This window comes from Hevea brasiliensis, chromosome 6 (assembly GCF_030052815.1).
Source record: "Hevea brasiliensis isolate MT/VB/25A 57/8 chromosome 6, ASM3005281v1, whole genome shotgun sequence".
Taxonomy (NCBI): Eukaryota; Viridiplantae; Streptophyta; class Magnoliopsida; order Malpighiales; family Euphorbiaceae; genus Hevea; species Hevea brasiliensis.
The window spans coordinates 17,804,639-17,822,642 of NC_079498.1; the positions used below are offsets into that span (position 1 = coordinate 17,804,639).

At 34.1% G+C, this 18,004-nt stretch overlaps 1 non-coding gene across 1 annotated transcript; it reads left to right on the forward strand.

Moving 5' to 3' along the window:
• The first annotated feature begins 2,115 nt into the window (after positions 1 to 2,115).
• LOC131181148 (small nucleolar RNA R71) lies at positions 2,116 to 2,222 on the forward strand. Its single transcript, XR_009149776.1, has one exon. It is a non-coding gene; the product is annotated as a small nucleolar RNA R71 (small nucleolar RNA).
• The last annotated feature ends 15,782 nt before the right edge of the window (positions 2,223 to 18,004 follow it).

The window sequence follows — 18,004 nt, forward strand, 5'->3', positions numbered from 1 at the left end:
CAAAAGAAAAGAAAAAAAAATGCTAGAAAATAAAATAAGGGAAAGAAAACAAATCTGATTGTGGCTAACAAGCCACCCATGGGTTACCTTCCAAGAAGCACTTTTGTTTATCGTCGTTAGCTTGACATAGCAAAGCTTCTTAATCCACATAAATTGGGTTACTCAATTTGAGCTCCTCCACTGAATGCTCTTGAAACCCCTCATAAAATGGCTTGAGTCTATGACCGTTGACCTTGAACACTTTGTTAATTCCTAAACTTTGAATTTTAACTGCACCATAAGGAAACACATTAGTAACAGTAAAGGGTCCAATCCAATAAGAACGTAACTTATCAGGCATCAGCTTCAATATGGAATTATACAGTAAAACTTTTTGCCCAACCATAAACTGCTTCCTTAGTTTGTCATAGAATGCCTTTGTCTTTTCTTTATAGATCCTAGAGTTCTCATAAGCCTTAAGTTGAATTTCCTCTAATTCATGCAATTGTAATTTTCTTTCCAACTCATCCTCCATGATTAACTCAAAAACATCCTGCACAAATGTATCAACAACATTAATAGAAAAGACAGAATGATCATTAGTAGGATACTTCATGGCATCAAAGATATTAAATTTGATAGTCTCTCCATCAAACTCCATAGTTAAGGTATCCTTATCCACATCAATTTTTTGTCTTGGCAGTTTTTAGGAAAGGTCTTCCAAACAAAATCAAAGCTGACTTTGATGTGGGAACACTATCCTCCATATCCATAATGTAAAAATCTACAGGAAAAATCAATTCTCCAACCTGCACCAACACATCCTCAACTACTCCCAATGGGTAAGCATTAGAATGATCAGCTAACTGAATAATGACACTGGTTTCTTTCAAAGGACCTAAATTCAAAGTTTGGAAAACTGAATTTGACATAACATTAATAGATGCTCCTAAATCTGCCATTGCACCTTCAAATCTAGAATCACCTATTTTGCAGGCAATAGAAAACGAACCTAGATCCTTACACTTAGGGGATAATTTTTGCTGAATTAATGCCAACACATTTTCCCTCACACTGATCTTCTCATTATTCCTCAACTTGCGCCTTGTAGTGCATAATTTCTTAAAGAATTTAGCATACCTAGGAACTTGTTTAATCGCATCAAGTAAAGGTATATTAACCTCTACCTTCCTGAAAGTCTCCAAAATTTCTTTCTCTTGTTCTTCTTTCATAGTCTTACCCAACCTGTAGGGGAATGGAGGAAGAACAGAATTATTAACCTTATTCAGTTTAGGTTCAGTACTTACCTCAACTTCAGGAACTTTAGACTCTTTTGCTCCTTGCCTCTTCTTTTTCATTGACTCATATGGAGTCTGATTATCAACTTCTTTCCCACTCCACAACATTATAGCACTTGCATTTTCTGTAGGATTCATGACTGTTTGTGATGGAAGCTTTCCAGAACCTTGAGCTTCAAGCTTACTCACAGATGAAGCTAACTGACCAATCTACCTCTCTATGTTTTGAATGCTATTTCTGGTCTCCTGTTGAAACTGTTGTGTATTGTTAGCCAAAGCCTTACCAATTTCATCAAGTGACATACCTTGATTTGAGGGAGGTGGAGGTTAATTCACTTGTGGTCTCTGTTGCTAGTATCGATTTTGTACTGGTTGATTTCGATAACTCAAATTAGGATGATCTCGCCATCCTGGATTATAAGTATTAGAAAAGGGATCATACCTGCAATGTGGCTGTCCATAATTTCCTACTACATTAATAAGTTGCGTTGATTCATCCTCTTGTAATGCAGGACATATGTCAGTAACATGACCCGAACCCAAACAAATTCCACATACCTTAACAGTTTGCATGTTCCCTACAGCCAATTGCCTCACTAAAGAAGTTAAATCAAAAATTTATTTCTCAAGGTTAGATGTACTTACCTCATTAACCTTCTTAGGTATGTGATCCATTCTCATTCCAAACTGTCGAGAGTTTGCTGCCATGTTAGCAATCAGCCTCCTTGCCTCTTCTGGTGTCTTCTTAACCAAAGCTCCTCCACTAGCAGCATCTATCATACTGTGGTCCATTGGTAGAAGTCCCTTACAGAAATACTAAATCAAAAGCTGCTCACTTATTTGATGATGGGGACAGCTTGCACACAGCTTCTTAAATCGCTCTCAATACTCATACAAACTCTCTCCATTGTACTGCGGCATCCCACAAATTTCTTTTCTTATGTTAGCAGCATGGGAAGCAGGAAAATACTTCTCCAAAAACTTTTGCTTCATCTCAGTCTATGAGTAGACGGATCCAGAAGGAAGGTAATACAACTAATCCTTAGTTTTGCCTTCCAGTGAAAAAGGGAAAGCCCAAAGCTTGATCTGGTCCTCTGAAACTCCTTGAGGTTTCATGCTGGAACACACAACATGAAATTCCTTTAAATGCTTATGTGGATCATCACCTGCAAGACCATGAAACTTAGGCAACAAATGGATTAGTCCAGATTTTAACTCAAAAGCAACATTTAAAGCAGGGTATTAAATACACAAAGGTTGTTGGTTTAGATTAGGAGTAGCCAACTCTTTCAAAGTTCTAGCAGCCATGGTTTCATTTTCGAAATTTGAATCCGAATCCGAACTTAATTCCCTTGGAGATTAGACTCCTTCAGATGTACTTGAAATCTGCCTAGCTTGCTTAACCAATTTTCTCAACTGTTTAGCTATTTTTTCTACTTTTGGATCAAAGATCAACTCACCAGATTGAGAAGTTCTTGTCATAAACAAAAAGAAATCAAAGTAAAAATAGAAAAATGCCTCAAAACCCTAGAAAATGATGAAATTTAGCCTCAAGAGGGTGGGGCCAATGAATCTTAGGGATTGATTGGTCTTGATCAGAATGTCGTTTCCTTCAAAAAAAGTATGGAGCGCTCTCCTAATTAAACCAAAAATCTATCAATGAAAAGTAACACCGTAATTTTTACCGAAAACCTGAAAAGAACAACACTTCACAAACAAGGTTAATAACAAAATATCCTAACGCTAAAAACACGAAATCCAATAAACTTCAGTCCCTAGCTATGGTTGTCGAATCCACCAAAAATTAAATTAACTGAAATTATCAGTAATGAAATAATTTCTACAGTAAGTGGTAATCCAAGTTGAATCCTAGAGACTGCGTTACTAAATTTCGTGCACTTGTGTAATAGGAAAAGAAAAAGGTGGGGGGGTTGTAACACTAAATAAAAAAAAAAATCATGTTCAAAAATTAAAGAACTAAAAATATGAAACTCTCAATTTAAACAAACTTCAGTCCAAGGTAATTCGCATTCCAATGCATGACTCGATCATAGATAAAAGAAATACAATTATCTCTTATTAAATACTTAACGTAGATTTATCAAACAGCGAGGTAAAACCCCTAACTTTCCTATACTCATCAATTTAACTTTCCTATACTCATCAATTCAAGCCCAGCACTCTTGTTGACTCTAATTATTAACTGAATTGGTATTAAGCAATCCTCATCAATTTAATAACTGCTTTAAGAATAAGAAGTAGTTAAGCTGAACAATAATTTATAAAGTATAAATCATTTAATTCACCCTATTATTTCCTTAGGTTATTATCGAAAACTTGGATCATAATCAATAAAACCTAATTGCTACTCACGTTTAATCTTACACAACAATTATGGATTATGAAGATGAACTAGCAATTTATCACATCAAACAATAAACTAATATGCATTTTTAGCAAATCATTCAATAGATCAAAAATAATGAAATCGAAAAACAAATAGATATTCAAAAAGATATAAATTAAATTAAGAACCTGGTCTCACAAATCATGCATAAGAATTAGAATCCCTTGAACTGAATTTAAAACTTAGCCACTCATGTTCATGGCTTACAAAAAATTGAAGAAAAATAAAAAAAATCTAAAAAGAGAATGGAGAATGAATGTCTTCTATGGTGTTCAACGGTCTGAATGGTTTTGAATGGATATCTTTCAGTTGCTGCCCCAAAGATGGTCTTTATACTCGAAAACCTAATCCAAAAATAAGAGCTAAACTTGGAAAAGTTTTGAAATTCAAATGACAGATTTTCTGCTCTGCAATCACGGCAGTTTTTCAACTACTTCCCTTTTGAATCCATCTCTGCCTTCTTCAGGAAAGTTGTAGCCCTATTTCTTAGCTTTCCAACAAGTAATCATTTGCCCAAATCCGAGGTCTACAGCCTAAGTTATGGGCTAAAAATCTAAACTGGTTCCGACAGATGATCCTGCTCATAATTTTGACTTCATTGCCATTTTTTACTATTACAATGGCCTTATCTCACTTCCAGCCCTTCACAAAAATTGTAGAGGTGGCTCTTAAGGTTCTATTGGGCTTAGTTTTGCTTCATTTGGACCTCCGGAGCTCTAGATATAAAATAAATCCCAAGACTGGTCATGACAAATCAAGTATGGGCTTTTGCAATAGATCGATAGCTCATTTTGTTAAACTTGGAGACTGATTTGGGTTTTGGTCCCTCTTTGTCATTTGTAGTGTTCTGACTTAGCTTTTCAATGAATTAAATAGCACTCAATTTGGATACCTAAAACTTTAGAAACACCTGAAAAATACAGCAAGGTCAAATTAATGCAAATGCTGAAAATTTCTCTATTTAACACAATTATTCCAATAACTATCTAAAAATATGCCTAAATGATAATTATACTTTAATCAACTGAATTAGGCATAAAAACACACTAGAAACATTAAATGTGATGGGAGTAAAATTAATAAATTATATACTTATCAAATAGAAAGAATATGGAGAATGAATGTTATCATTGTGGCATGAAAGGTCATTGGTCATGTACCTATCGTACACCAAAGAATTTTTTTGAGCTTCACCAAGTATCTTTGAAAGGCAAGAGAAAAACTATTGAAACAGACCTTATCTATAAAGATTTAGACCATGGCGAAATTAATACAATAGATGTTGCTGATTTTCTCCCTGAAGGAGGAATTGACCATATGATTAATGTTGGATTTCTCCTTGAAGTACGTATTGATCATATCATCAATGGTGTAAGTATTTGAGATTAGATAATGTTTCTTATTTTACTTCACACGCTTTCTTTATGATTTTCTATGCATGTTTTCTCGAATTTCTTTCCTTATAATATATTTTTTATGCTATTTGTCTTATTTAATAAAGAAAATATGGCTTTTGAATCCAAGATCAATAATGAGGATGTATATGTATCTCATAGACAACACAACCATGCACACCATATTTAACTATAAGAAATATTTTTCTGATTTGATTATGAGGCACACATGTGTTAATATGATATCTAGTAGTATGAAATTAATTGAGGGCTCCAGAAGAGCTAATATATCATTACTCAGAGGAAAAAAATTTGCTATAAATGATGCATTATTCTCCCCTAAGTCTTAAAGGATTTTATTAAGTTTTACATATATTCGATTTTTTTTTTGTCAGAGATAGAACACATACACACACAGGTAAGTAACAGAAATGATTAAGACAATGAATAAGCAAAATATAGAGTATCTTTTCATTACTGCTATTATTTTTAGGAAGAAAAGTTTGTTGGAAAAATTACCCTTTTTGTCGTCTAGATTATACTACACAAAAATTATTGTGATTAAAACACATACTATGGTAAACCCAAAGTTTACTAATGTAAACCCGAAGCTTATTATTGTAAACTTTAAGTTTACTAATTAAAGTGACTTTATTGTTTGGCATGGCCAGTTGGGCCATCCTGGATCAATTATGATATGGAAAATTATCGAGAATGCATGTGGTCATTCATTAAAAACTTGGAAGGTTATTCAATTTAATGAATTCTCATGTACTGTTTGTTCTCAAGGAAAATTAATTATTAGGCTATCACCAGTTAAAATTGGATTTGAATCTCCTGCACTTTTAGAACATTTTTCAGGGAGATATATACAGCCCTATGCATCCACCATAAGGACAATTAAGATATTTTATAGTTTTAATTGATTCATCAATTAGATGGTCACATGTGTGTTTACTATCATCTCATAATTTGACATTTGTAAGATTGCTTGCACAAATAATTTGTCTGTGAGTACATTTTCCTGATTATCCAATTAAGGCGGTTTGTCTTATAATGCGAGTGAATTTACATCTCAAACTTGTAATGATTATTGCATGTCGATTGGAATAGTTATTGAACATTCTAGAGCTCATGTTCACACACAAAATGGTATGGCAAAATCATTAATTAAATGACTACAATTGATTGCAAGGTCATTACTTGTAAGAACAAAACTCCCTATTTCTATTTGAGGACATGTTATTTTGCATGCAACAACACTTATACACATCAAGCCAACATCTTATCATAAGTTCTCCCCTTTACAATTGGTTTTGGGTCAGGAACCAAATATTTCTCATATAAGAATTTTTAGATATATGGTATATGTTCCAGTTGCCCCACCATAACGCACTAAGATGGGTCCTCAAAGGAGGTTTGAAATATATGTTGGGTATGATTCTCCACCTATAATTAAATATCTTGAGCCTTTGACAGGAGATTTATTTACAGCTAGATTTGCCAATTGTCATTTTGATGAATCAATTTTTTCGACATTATAGGGAGAAAATAAGTAGCTGGACAAGCAAATTACTTAGTAAGAATTATCATTATCAATCTTGATCCACATACCAACTAGTGTGAACTAAAAGTCTAAAAGATAATTCATTTGCAGAATATTGACAATCAATTGCTAGATGCATTAACTGACCCAACTAGAGTGACTAAATCTCATATACCAGTTGCAAACACTCCTATTAAAATTCAAGTCCCTAAAGGAAAAACTACACAAACTACCTGTGCTAATAAATCTACATCATGCCTAAAGCATGGTAGACCTATGAGTTCCAAGGATAAAAATCCTTGATAACAAAAAATAGCAAAATTTCAAAATGGTCAATTTCCAAAAGAGCAAGCTCCAACAAAACAAATTCCTTTAAAGAAAACTTAAGAAGAGAACTTATACATGACTACTAAATTTTCAGAAAAAATCCAGGTACCTAAAAGTAATGAAAATGAAAAGATCTTGATAAACGATGTTATGTCATGACAAAGATGGAGCCAATAAGAAAAAAATGTCGATGATATTTTTTCATATAATGTAGCACTCAATATTATGAAAAATGATGAGGCTCATGAAACCAAATTTGTAAAAGAATGCAAAAGTAGAAATGATTGGCCAAAATAGAATGACACAATCAAGAAAAAATAAAATTCACTTGAGAAACGTAAAGTTTTTGAACCTGTAGTCTGGACACAAAAGATGTCTAGCCAATGGGACATAAATGGGTATTTATGTGGAAACAAAATGGGAAAAATAAAATTATAAGATATAAAGCATGACTTATTATACAAGGTCTTTTTCAAAGACCTGGCATTGATTATATGGATACATATTCTTCTATGATGAATGCAATTACATTTTGATATTTACTTAGTTTGGCAATTCATGAAAACCTTGAAATGTGTTTAATAGATGTAGTGACTGCTTATTTGTAACATCCTCACTTTAGCTAGTCCGTACAGTCTACTGTTCCGGTGACCAATGTCGGTCTAGGCAGTTAGAATGTTTAAAATTATAAATAGACTAGAGTGAGGAGTTATAAATAAACCAAATAATGCTCATAAAAATCAAGAAAAATTTTTAGGAATGTAATGCACTAAGGTTAAACGAGCCGTAACACCAGTGATGAGTAACCCGAAGGGGAAGTAACGGTGAAGGCCGTTAACAACCCTAAACCCAGGAAAAAAATTCATAAAATAATTTTTGGGACTCCAGAGAAGAGTCATTGAGGATTCTATAGCATTAGAATGCTAAGAAAAGGCTTAGAAAAATTTTTCAATCGGTACACACAATTTTAGCTCATTAAGCCAAACGGAGGGCATTTTGGTCATTTTGTCTTCAGAGATGATTTTTGACCAACTTGTCCATTTATGTAAGTGAATTATATGACATAAAATATGAAAAAATATTGATAAAAAATTTATTAAAAATGAATAGAAAGAAGAACAAAAAAAAAGAAGAAATAAATGGATTTATTGCATAAGAATGATGTCATTAAAAGGGCTCCACCAATCAAATTATAACAAGCATTATGAAATCAATTTAAAAAGAGTTAAATAGGGTAAAAATCAAAAGAAAAATCTGCCATCTTCTCTCTTCCTTCTTCAGCTGAATTCCTCTCTCTCTCTCTTATCTCCATTGATGGCTTTCCTTACTTCTAAATTTTCTTTATAAACACCCCCCTAAAATCACTTGCTCCTTTCACTAAAACTCCTCCTTCCAACTAGAGCAAGCTTGAGGCAGCAAAAAGAAAGAAAAATCAAAAAGTTTTGTAAGCTAGGGAAGCTCTCCAACAAAGGTTAGTGTCAATTAATCCTTTAAACTTGTATATGCATCATTGGGAGTACGAATTGATCCATTGATTATATGTGTTTGAAAAATTGAAATGGTAGAGCTAGGGTTTGGACCCAAAATTGAGATGTTGATCATGTAATGGTGAAAGTAAGTTTTAATGATCAATTAGTGACCATTTGGTTATGTGTGAATGAGAAATGAAGTGGTTTGTGTAGTGGGAATTGAAGTTAGTGTTGCTGCCCTTGGTGACCTACAGGATTGGGCATGAGTCTAGCAGGTTTGGGCAGCAATAACTAGAGTTGTAGAGGTTTAATTGGTACAAGGCCAATTGTACATGAAACTAGACACATAATGGCACAACTTTGGTGAAGAAACCATGCCCAGAAAACCAAACCAAGTTGACCTAAAGATTGCCCTAATCCGAGTGACCTGCATTCTGCCTGGGCAAAATGACCAAATGAATAGTGTTTATTTATTTGGTCATAACTCAGTGTAGAAAGGTCCAATTGACCTGATATTTTATCAACAAATAGCTGAGAAATATACCTACAACTTTCATAAAGAAACCTAACTCAAATTTTGACCATAACATGTTCAAAAGGTGACCTGCAATCACTACACAAAACACTATAGATTTGGTCAGTCTAGAAAATCTGGGAAGTTGGCAATCCGGCCAGTCATGGTATTTAGGCCATAACTTGAGTTACAAAACTCCAAATGGATTAATTAAAAAAAAGAAATGTAACTAGACACTATAAGGAACAACTTTCATGTTGACAACTTTGCCAAATTCCCACTGCAAAAATGACTAATGGAACAGTAAATACAAGGCTTAAAATCTGAAAATTTTGAACAACTAACATTAAGCTTAGAAATAGTATTGGCAACCAATACCAATAATTTTAGAATGCAAAATGTGGTATGTTGGGAATATTAAAACCAATGTACCTATTGTCCATGCAAAAGTCAACATTTTTGTTGACTAATAAAATGAATAGTAACACCTAAACTTGAATTTCAAGAATTGTATAATTTAAGAGTGTAACAAGCCCTAGTACACCTAGCAAGATTGGTTTGGATAGGTTGGCATGCCAATAGGGTTCTTTTAGGAGTACTGCATATGGCTTCATGCCATTTTATGTTTTATGGCCTCATGTGCCATTCTGTGATAAAATAACCTTTAGCTATGTTGATTGAGTTATTATACTTGGGTTTTATCCCTGATAATTATTACAGCTTATTAGCTGTTCTATTACACACCAGGAGACACAATGTGATCGATGGTGTGATGGTCTGAGGTACTTAGTACCCAGTGGCAGTTTACCCGTTTATCCAGTCCAGTCGATTAGTAAGGGTTACTCGGGCAATGATAATAAATCTTTCCAAGTTTTAATCGAATAATACTGCAATAAATGCCAGATATTAAGTCTACTAAAGATGTAAACAACATTTTGCATATTCACTTTATTTTAGTTATTTTATTTTATATTGTCACTACAAAGCAGAATTGCTTAGCGTGTCGCTTTTTCCATGCGCAGGTACTGGAGACATAGTTGGGGAGTCCAGCAAACCTCATACTGGGTGAGCTTTCAGATCTGCACACAGAGTCTAGAGTCACCTCACATTTGCAGTGCATTGGTAGGACATTAGTCTATTTTTGGTCTTTTGTATTTGTAAACTTTTGTTATGTATATTTTAAACTTATGTAATTATGCTTTTGATGTAATTATTTATGAACCATGTTCAGTAATAATTTGAATTTTTCCTATGGAGTTCAGTATGATATGAATGAATTGAATTTTTGAAATATTGATGTCATTTGAGAAATTGTGGAAAGATGTTGGTGGTTGACTGAGATTGAAATTGTGATTACATTGGAAGTGTTTTTAACAGATTCAGAAGAACTGTTTTTCCAATTTATAGCCGGCACTCTGCCAAATTTTCTATAAAATTTGCAGAAAATTCAGATTAATCAAAATTATAAATAAATGAATTAAAAAGGGTAAATTGTAATGAAAATATGATTTGGTGCTCCGGCACACTATGTGGCATATCTTGCTTGGCTACACTGTAGACGGGTAAGGGGTGTCATATTTAGTGGTATCAGAGCATTGGTGTAGGCATTATGGGCTTAGATAGAGTGCATACCATTGCATTGCATTTGTAAGTGTTGAGGTGACACTGATGCAGATCTATTTGTTTTGTTATTTTGATCAGGATATGGATCCTGCTTCTCAAAGAGCAGTTGATGAAGATGTGACACCCGTTACCCATCTACAGTATAGCCGAGCAAGATATGCCACACAGTGTACCGGAATACCATATTTTATTTCAATCATTTTTAATTGATTTAAGTCATTTATGAAAAACATCAATTTATTTGAGATTTCGCAAATTTTATAGAAAATCCGGCAGAGTACTGGCTAAAAATGGAGAAAACAGTTCTTCGGAACCTGTGAAAAACACTTCCAATAATTTCCAATCCTTCTCAAACTCCATTTGTATCACATCAATTTACAACAATTTCTTAACAATTCCTCCATTTGTCATTCATTCATTTCACATCATCATCATGCTCAAATCATAGATAAATTCACATATGTTATTTATAAACACAAAGTTACAAATACTTACATTAATACAAAATTATATTACATATGTTTCAAATATACATGATAAATAAGAGTTTAATTACAAAACTTACAAAAATCACAAAATACAAAATGGGACCTAGTGTCCTACCAATGCACTGTAGTCTGTGAGGTGACACAGATACTATGCAGAACTATGAACAGCCTTACCCAATCTGTGGTCTACTGGGCCCTCTGTCCAAATCTTCAGTACTTACGCGTTGCAAAAGCGACGCGCTAAGCATAAAGCTTAGTGGTGCCAATAATACAAGAAAATATAATATGCAAATAAAAGTAATAATTTCTTAGTTTTTGTGTTCATAAGAAATGAATAATTACTAACTTATTATTTAGTCGAGGGCCAATTACATTTTTTGATATTAACTTCTTCATGCATTTTGTTAATTAATTTCTTGATGATTTTGAGCTTCTTTGTATTTTATTATAATCATTCTTAATATTTAATTTTCGTATTTTCTTTAATAATCAGTTCAATTATAGTTATACTTTTCCATGCCCAAGGAACCTATACAAGTTGATCGAACTGGATAAACGAGTAAACTAGCACTGGGTACCAGGTACCTCAGGCCATCACACCATCGGTCACAATGTGTCTCCCGATGTGCAAACAGAATGGCTAATAAGCCATAAAAGCAATAAGGTATAAAGCCAAGTAAAATATCATAATCAGTATAGCCATAGGCTATCACATCACAGAATGGCAATGAAGCCATACATCATACGCAGTACTGTTATCAGAACCCTATTGGCATACCAACCTATCCAAACCAATCACATTAGGCCTATTAAGGCATATTACAAAGTCATTTCTTGAATATTTGTACTTTACATGTAGGGTTACTATTCATTTCATTAGTCAACTAAAATGTTGGCTTTTTCATAGATAATAGGTATATTGGTTCAAATATCACCAACATACCACATTTTGCATTCTAAAGTTGTTGGCATTGGTTGCCAATTTTATTTCAAAGCATAGTGTTAGTTATTCACAATTTTCAAATTTCAAGCACTAAGTTTACTATTTCATTGGTCATTTGTACAATAGGAATTTGGCAAATTTGTCTTCATGAAAGTTGTTTCTTATTGTGTCTAGTTACATTTCTTTTTTTGAATCACTCCATTTGGAGTTTTGTAGCTTAACTTATAGCCTAAACACCATAAATAGCCGGATTGCAATTTTCCAGATTTTTCTGGGCAGAACCAATTCTGCAAGTTTTGTACACTGAATGTAGGTAAGTTTTTGAACATGTTATGACAAAAATTTGGGTTTGGTTTCCTCATGAAAGTTGTAGGTCTATGTCTCAGCTATCTACTGATAAAATTTTAGGTCAATTGGACCTTTCTACACTGAGTTATAACCAAATGAATAAACACTATTCATTTAGTCATTTTGCCCAGACGGAATGCAAGTTACCCAGATTAGGGCAATTTTTAGGTCAACTTAGTTTGGTTTTCTGGGCAGGGTTTCTTCACCAAAGTTGTGCCATTATGTGTCTAGTTTCATGTCCAATTAGCCTTCCACCAATTGAACCTATACAACTCTATTTATAGCTACCCAAACCTACTGGACTCACATCCAGACCTGCAGTGCACACTGGATAGCATACATAACCTCAATTCTCTTGGCACCATTCACTCAATTTCCTACTCAAACATGACCAAATGGTCACTAATTGACCATTACAACCTCTTTTCACCAATACTTAAACAAAATCCAAATTTTGGTGCCCAAACCCTAACTCCAACAATTTCAATTCTCTATATACATAAAATCCATGAATTAAAACACCAAAATCATGTTCAATGGCAGCCATACATAACTATTATGCAATCAAATTGTTGAAACCCTAGGTACCCTAAGGCTGCCAAAATTTCATGGGGCAAGTTCATGCATCTTTAATTCATTTTTCATCAAATTTTTAACTTAACTCAACTTAAATTCATGCTTAAAAAAGAATGGAAGCAAGAAAATTAGCACTAACCTCTTGGATGAATTTTTACCCTTCACTTTCCTTCACTTTCTCCTCTTCTAATGGCTGCCCAAGTCTAGCTCTAGTTGTAAGGGAGATTTTTTGTGAAGAGAGGGTGAGGTTTTATGGTGAAATCAAGTGGGAATTAAAGATTTTGTTGAGCATCAATGGAGGTGGAAGAAGAAATGGGTTTCCGCTGGTTGGGAAAAGAAGAAAGAGCTAATTGTTTTCTTCAAATTTTCTGCCCATTTTATGCCTTTAATTAAGTTTATAGATAGGTGTCACAATGTAATTGGGTGGGAGTGATTTAATGACATCATGTGATGTCAAAATTAAAATTTTCATCCATTTTCTTTTGTTTTCTTTGCTACTCATTTTCAATTCAATTTTTAACAATATTTATTTACATTTTATGTCATAATAATTATTTACTTAACTGGACAAGTCGATCAAAAATTATCTCCGAAGACGAAATGACCAAAATGCCCTCCGTTTGGCTTATTGCGCCAAAATCGTCTGTACGGATCGAAAAATTTTTCTAAGCCTTTTCTTGGCATTCTAATGCCATAGAAACCTCAATGACTCTTCTCTAGAGTCCCAAAAATTATTTAATGAATTTTTCCCTGGGTTTAGGGCTTCTAGCTGCGAAGACCGCAACTTCTCACTGGGTTACCCATTGCTAGGGCACCAGCTCATTTAACTTGGTTGTATTTTATTTCTAAAATTTTTCTTAAATTTTTCTCATTAATAGTTGAGTTAATTATGGTTTCTCACTTTAGTTTAAATACTTTTCCAGATGTTCTAGCTATCCGGTCTGACACCGGTCACCGAAACAGTAGAATGTACGGAATTGCTACAATGAGGGTGTTACAATTCTTCCCCTCTAACAAAAATTTCGTCCTCGAAATTTACCTTACATAAGCAATCGACAAACTGCTACCTCCTTACTTCTACACCTTTCCGTATTATCATACATCACTTTCTCCTTAGTCTCATTCCTATCCTCAAATAGTTCTATACTCATCCTTTTTCATCTTAAATACAGTCTCCTTCTCATCTCTATTCGCTATCTCATTGTCTCTTCACTCTCTTATTCCATACCTTAACCTAAAATAAACGGGAAATACAGATCTGCAATAGTGTCACCTCGACTCTTATGAATGCAATGCATGATATGCAGTCTATCTAGGTCCAGAAATGCCTAAACCGCGCTCTGATATGGTTAAATGTGACACCCCTTACCCGTCTACAGTATAGTCGAGCAAGATATGCCACACAGTGTACCGGAACACCATATTTTATTTCAATCATTTTTAATTGATTTAAGTCATTTATGGAAAACATTAATTTATTTGAGGTTTCACAAATTTTATAGAAAATTCGGCAGAGTACCGACTAAAAATGGAGAAAACAGTTTTTCGGAACCTGTGAAAAACACTTCCAATAATTTCCAATCATTCTCAAACTCCATTTGTATTACATCAATTTACAATAATTTCTTAACAATTCCTCCATTTATCATTTATTCATTTCACATCATCATTTTGCTCAAATCATAGATAAATTCACATATGTTATTTATAAACACAAAGTTACAAATACTTACAATAATATAAAATTATATTACATATGTTTCAAATATACATGATAAATAAGAGTTTAATTACAAAACTTACAAAAATCACAAAATACAAAATGGGACATAGTGTCCTACCAATGCATTATAGTCTGTGAGGTGACACGGACACTATGCAGAACTGTGAACAGCCTTACCCAATCTGTGGTCTACTGGGCCCTCTGTCCAAATCTTCAGTACCTATGCATTGCAAAAGCGACGCGCTAAGCATAAAGCTTAGTGGTGCTAATAATACAAGAAAATATAATATGCAAATAAAAATAATAATTTCCTAGTTATTGTGTTCATAAGAAATGAATAATTACTAACTTATTATTTAGTCGAGGGCTAATTACATTTTATGATATTAACTTCTTCATGCATTTTATTAATTATTTTCTTGATGATTTTGAGCTTCTTTGTATTTTATTGTAATCATTCTTGATAATTAATTTCCGTATTTTCTTTAATAATCAGTTCAAAAGTAACCTATACAAGTTGACCAGACTGGATAAATAAGTAAAGTAGCACTGGGTACCAGGTACCTTGGGCCGTCACACCATCGGTCACAATGTGTCTCCCAGTGTGCAAACAGAATGGCTAATAAGCCATAAAAGCAATAAGGCATAAAGCCAAGTAAAACATCATACTCAGTATAGCCATAGGCTATCACATCACAGAATGGCAATGAAGCCATACATCATACGCAGTACTGCTATCAGAACCCTATTGGCATGCCAACCTATCCAAACCAATCACATTAGGCCTACTAGGGCATATTATAAAGTCATTTCTTGAATATTTGTACTTTACATGTAGGGTTACTATTCATTTCATTAGTCAACTAAAATGTTGACTTTTCCATAGATAATAGGTATATTGGTTCAAATATCACCAACATACCACATTTTGCATTCTAAAGTTGTTGGCATTGGTTGTCAATTTCATTTCAAAGCATAGAGTTAGTTATTCACAATTTTCATATTTCAAGCACTAAGTTTACTATTTCATTGGTCATTTGTACAATAGGAATTTGGCAAAATTGTCTTCATGAAATTTTTTTCCTTATTGTGTCTAGTTACATTTATTTTTTTGAATCACTCCATTTGGAGTTTTGTAGCTCAAGTTATTGCCTAAATACCATAACTAGCCGGATTGCAATTTTCCAGATTTTTCTGGTCAAAACCAATTCTGCAGGTTTTGGACACTGACTGTAGGCTAGTTTTTAAACATGTTATGATAAAAATTTGGGTTTGGTTTCTTCATGAAAGTTGTAGGTATATGTCTCAGCTATCTACTGGTAAAATTTCAGGTCAATTGGACCTTTCTACACTGAGTTATGGCTAAATAAATAAACACTGTTTATTTGGTCATTTTGCCCAGGCAGAATGCAAGTCACCCGGATTAGGGCAATTTTTAGGTCAATTTGATTTGATTTTCTGGGTCGAGTTTCTTCACCAAAGTTGTGCCATTATGTGTCTAGTTTCATGTTCAATTGGCATTGCACCAATTGAACCTATACAACTCCATTTATAGCTGCCCAAACCTACTGGACTCACATCTAGACCTGCAGTGCACACTGGACAGCATACATAACCTTAATTCTCTTGGCACCATTCACTCAATTTCCTACTCAAACATGATCAAATGGTCACAAATTGACCATTACAACCTCTTTTCACCAATACTTAAACAAAATCCAAATTTTGGTGCCCAAACCCTAACTCCAACAATTTCAATTCTCTATATACATACAATCCATGAATTAAAACACCAAAATCATGTTCAATGGCAGCCATACATAACTATTATGCAATCAAATTGTTGAAACCCTAGGTGCCCTAAGGCTGCCAAAATTTCATGGGGCAAGTTCATGCATCTTTAATTCATTTTTCATCAAATTTTCAACTTAACTCAACTTAAATTCATGCTTAGAAAAGAATGGAAGTAAGAAAATTAGCACTAACCTCTTGGATAAATTTTTACCCTTCACTTTCCTTCACTTTCTCCTCTTCTAATGGCTGCCCAAGTCTAGCTCTAGTGTAAGGGAAATTTTTTATGAAGAGAGGGTGAGGTTTTATGGTGAAATCAAGTGGGAATTAAAGCTTTTGTTGAGCATCAATGGAGGTGGAAAAAGAAATGGGTTTCCGCTGGTTGGGATAAGAAGAAAGAGCTGATTGTTTTCTTCAAATTTTTTGACCATTTTATGCCTTTAATTAAGTTTATAGATAGGTGTCACAATGTAATTGGGTGGGAGTGGTTTAATGACATCATGTGATGTCAAAATTCAAATTTTCATCCATTTTCTTTTCTTTTCTTTGATACTCATTTTCAATTCAATTTTTAACAATATTTATTCATATTTTATGCCATAATAATTATTTACTTAACTGGAAAAGTTAATAAAAAATCATCTCCGAAGACGAAATGGCCAAAATGCCCTCTGTTTGGCTTATTGAGCCAAAATCGTCTGTACCAATCGAAAAATTTTTCTAAGCCTTTTCTTGGCATTCTAATGCCATAAAAACCTCAATGACTCTTTTCTAGAGTCCCAAAAATTATTTAATGAATTTTCCCCTGGGTTTAGGGCTTCTAGCTGCGAAGATCGCAACTTCCCACTGAGTTACCCATCGCTAGGGCACCAGCTCATTTAACTTGGTTGTATTTTATTTCTAAAATTTTTCTTAAATTTTTCTTATTAATATTTGAGTTCATAATGGTTCCTCACTTTAGTTTAAATATTTTTCTAGACGTTTTAGCTATTCGATCTGACACCGGTCACCGGAACAGTAGAATGTACGAAATTGCTACAGTGAGGGTGTTACAGAAGAGGTGGAGAGTCGTGCTCCACCAAGGGCTGAATTTGGGGGCAGGGGAGAATCTGCTCCACCAGCAGCTGAGGCACCTGCCCAACCTTAGTTTGCATTATTTCAACAAATGACTGAGTTTTATCGGCAAATGATGGTGGCAATTCCACCACCACAACCACAGCCACAACCTCCACCAGCACCACAAAAGTCCCATCTGAAGAAACTGTGAAAACATGGGGCTGTGGATTTCTTTGGGAAGAAGGAAGATGATCCCATGACAATGGAAAACTGGTTGGATAGAACAATTAGGGTGCTGAAACAGCTTCATTGCACCCCCGTGCAGAACCTAGAGGGTGTTGTGTCCCTACTTCAGGATGATGCATACCAGTGGTGGGACACAGTAACCAGTGAGGTGCCACCAGATCAAATCACCTGGGATTACTTCCTAACATAGTTCAGGAGAAGTATGTCAGTAAAGTGTATTTAGAAGAGAGAAGAAGAGAATTTATCAGTCTGAGACAGAGACAACTATCAGTGGTA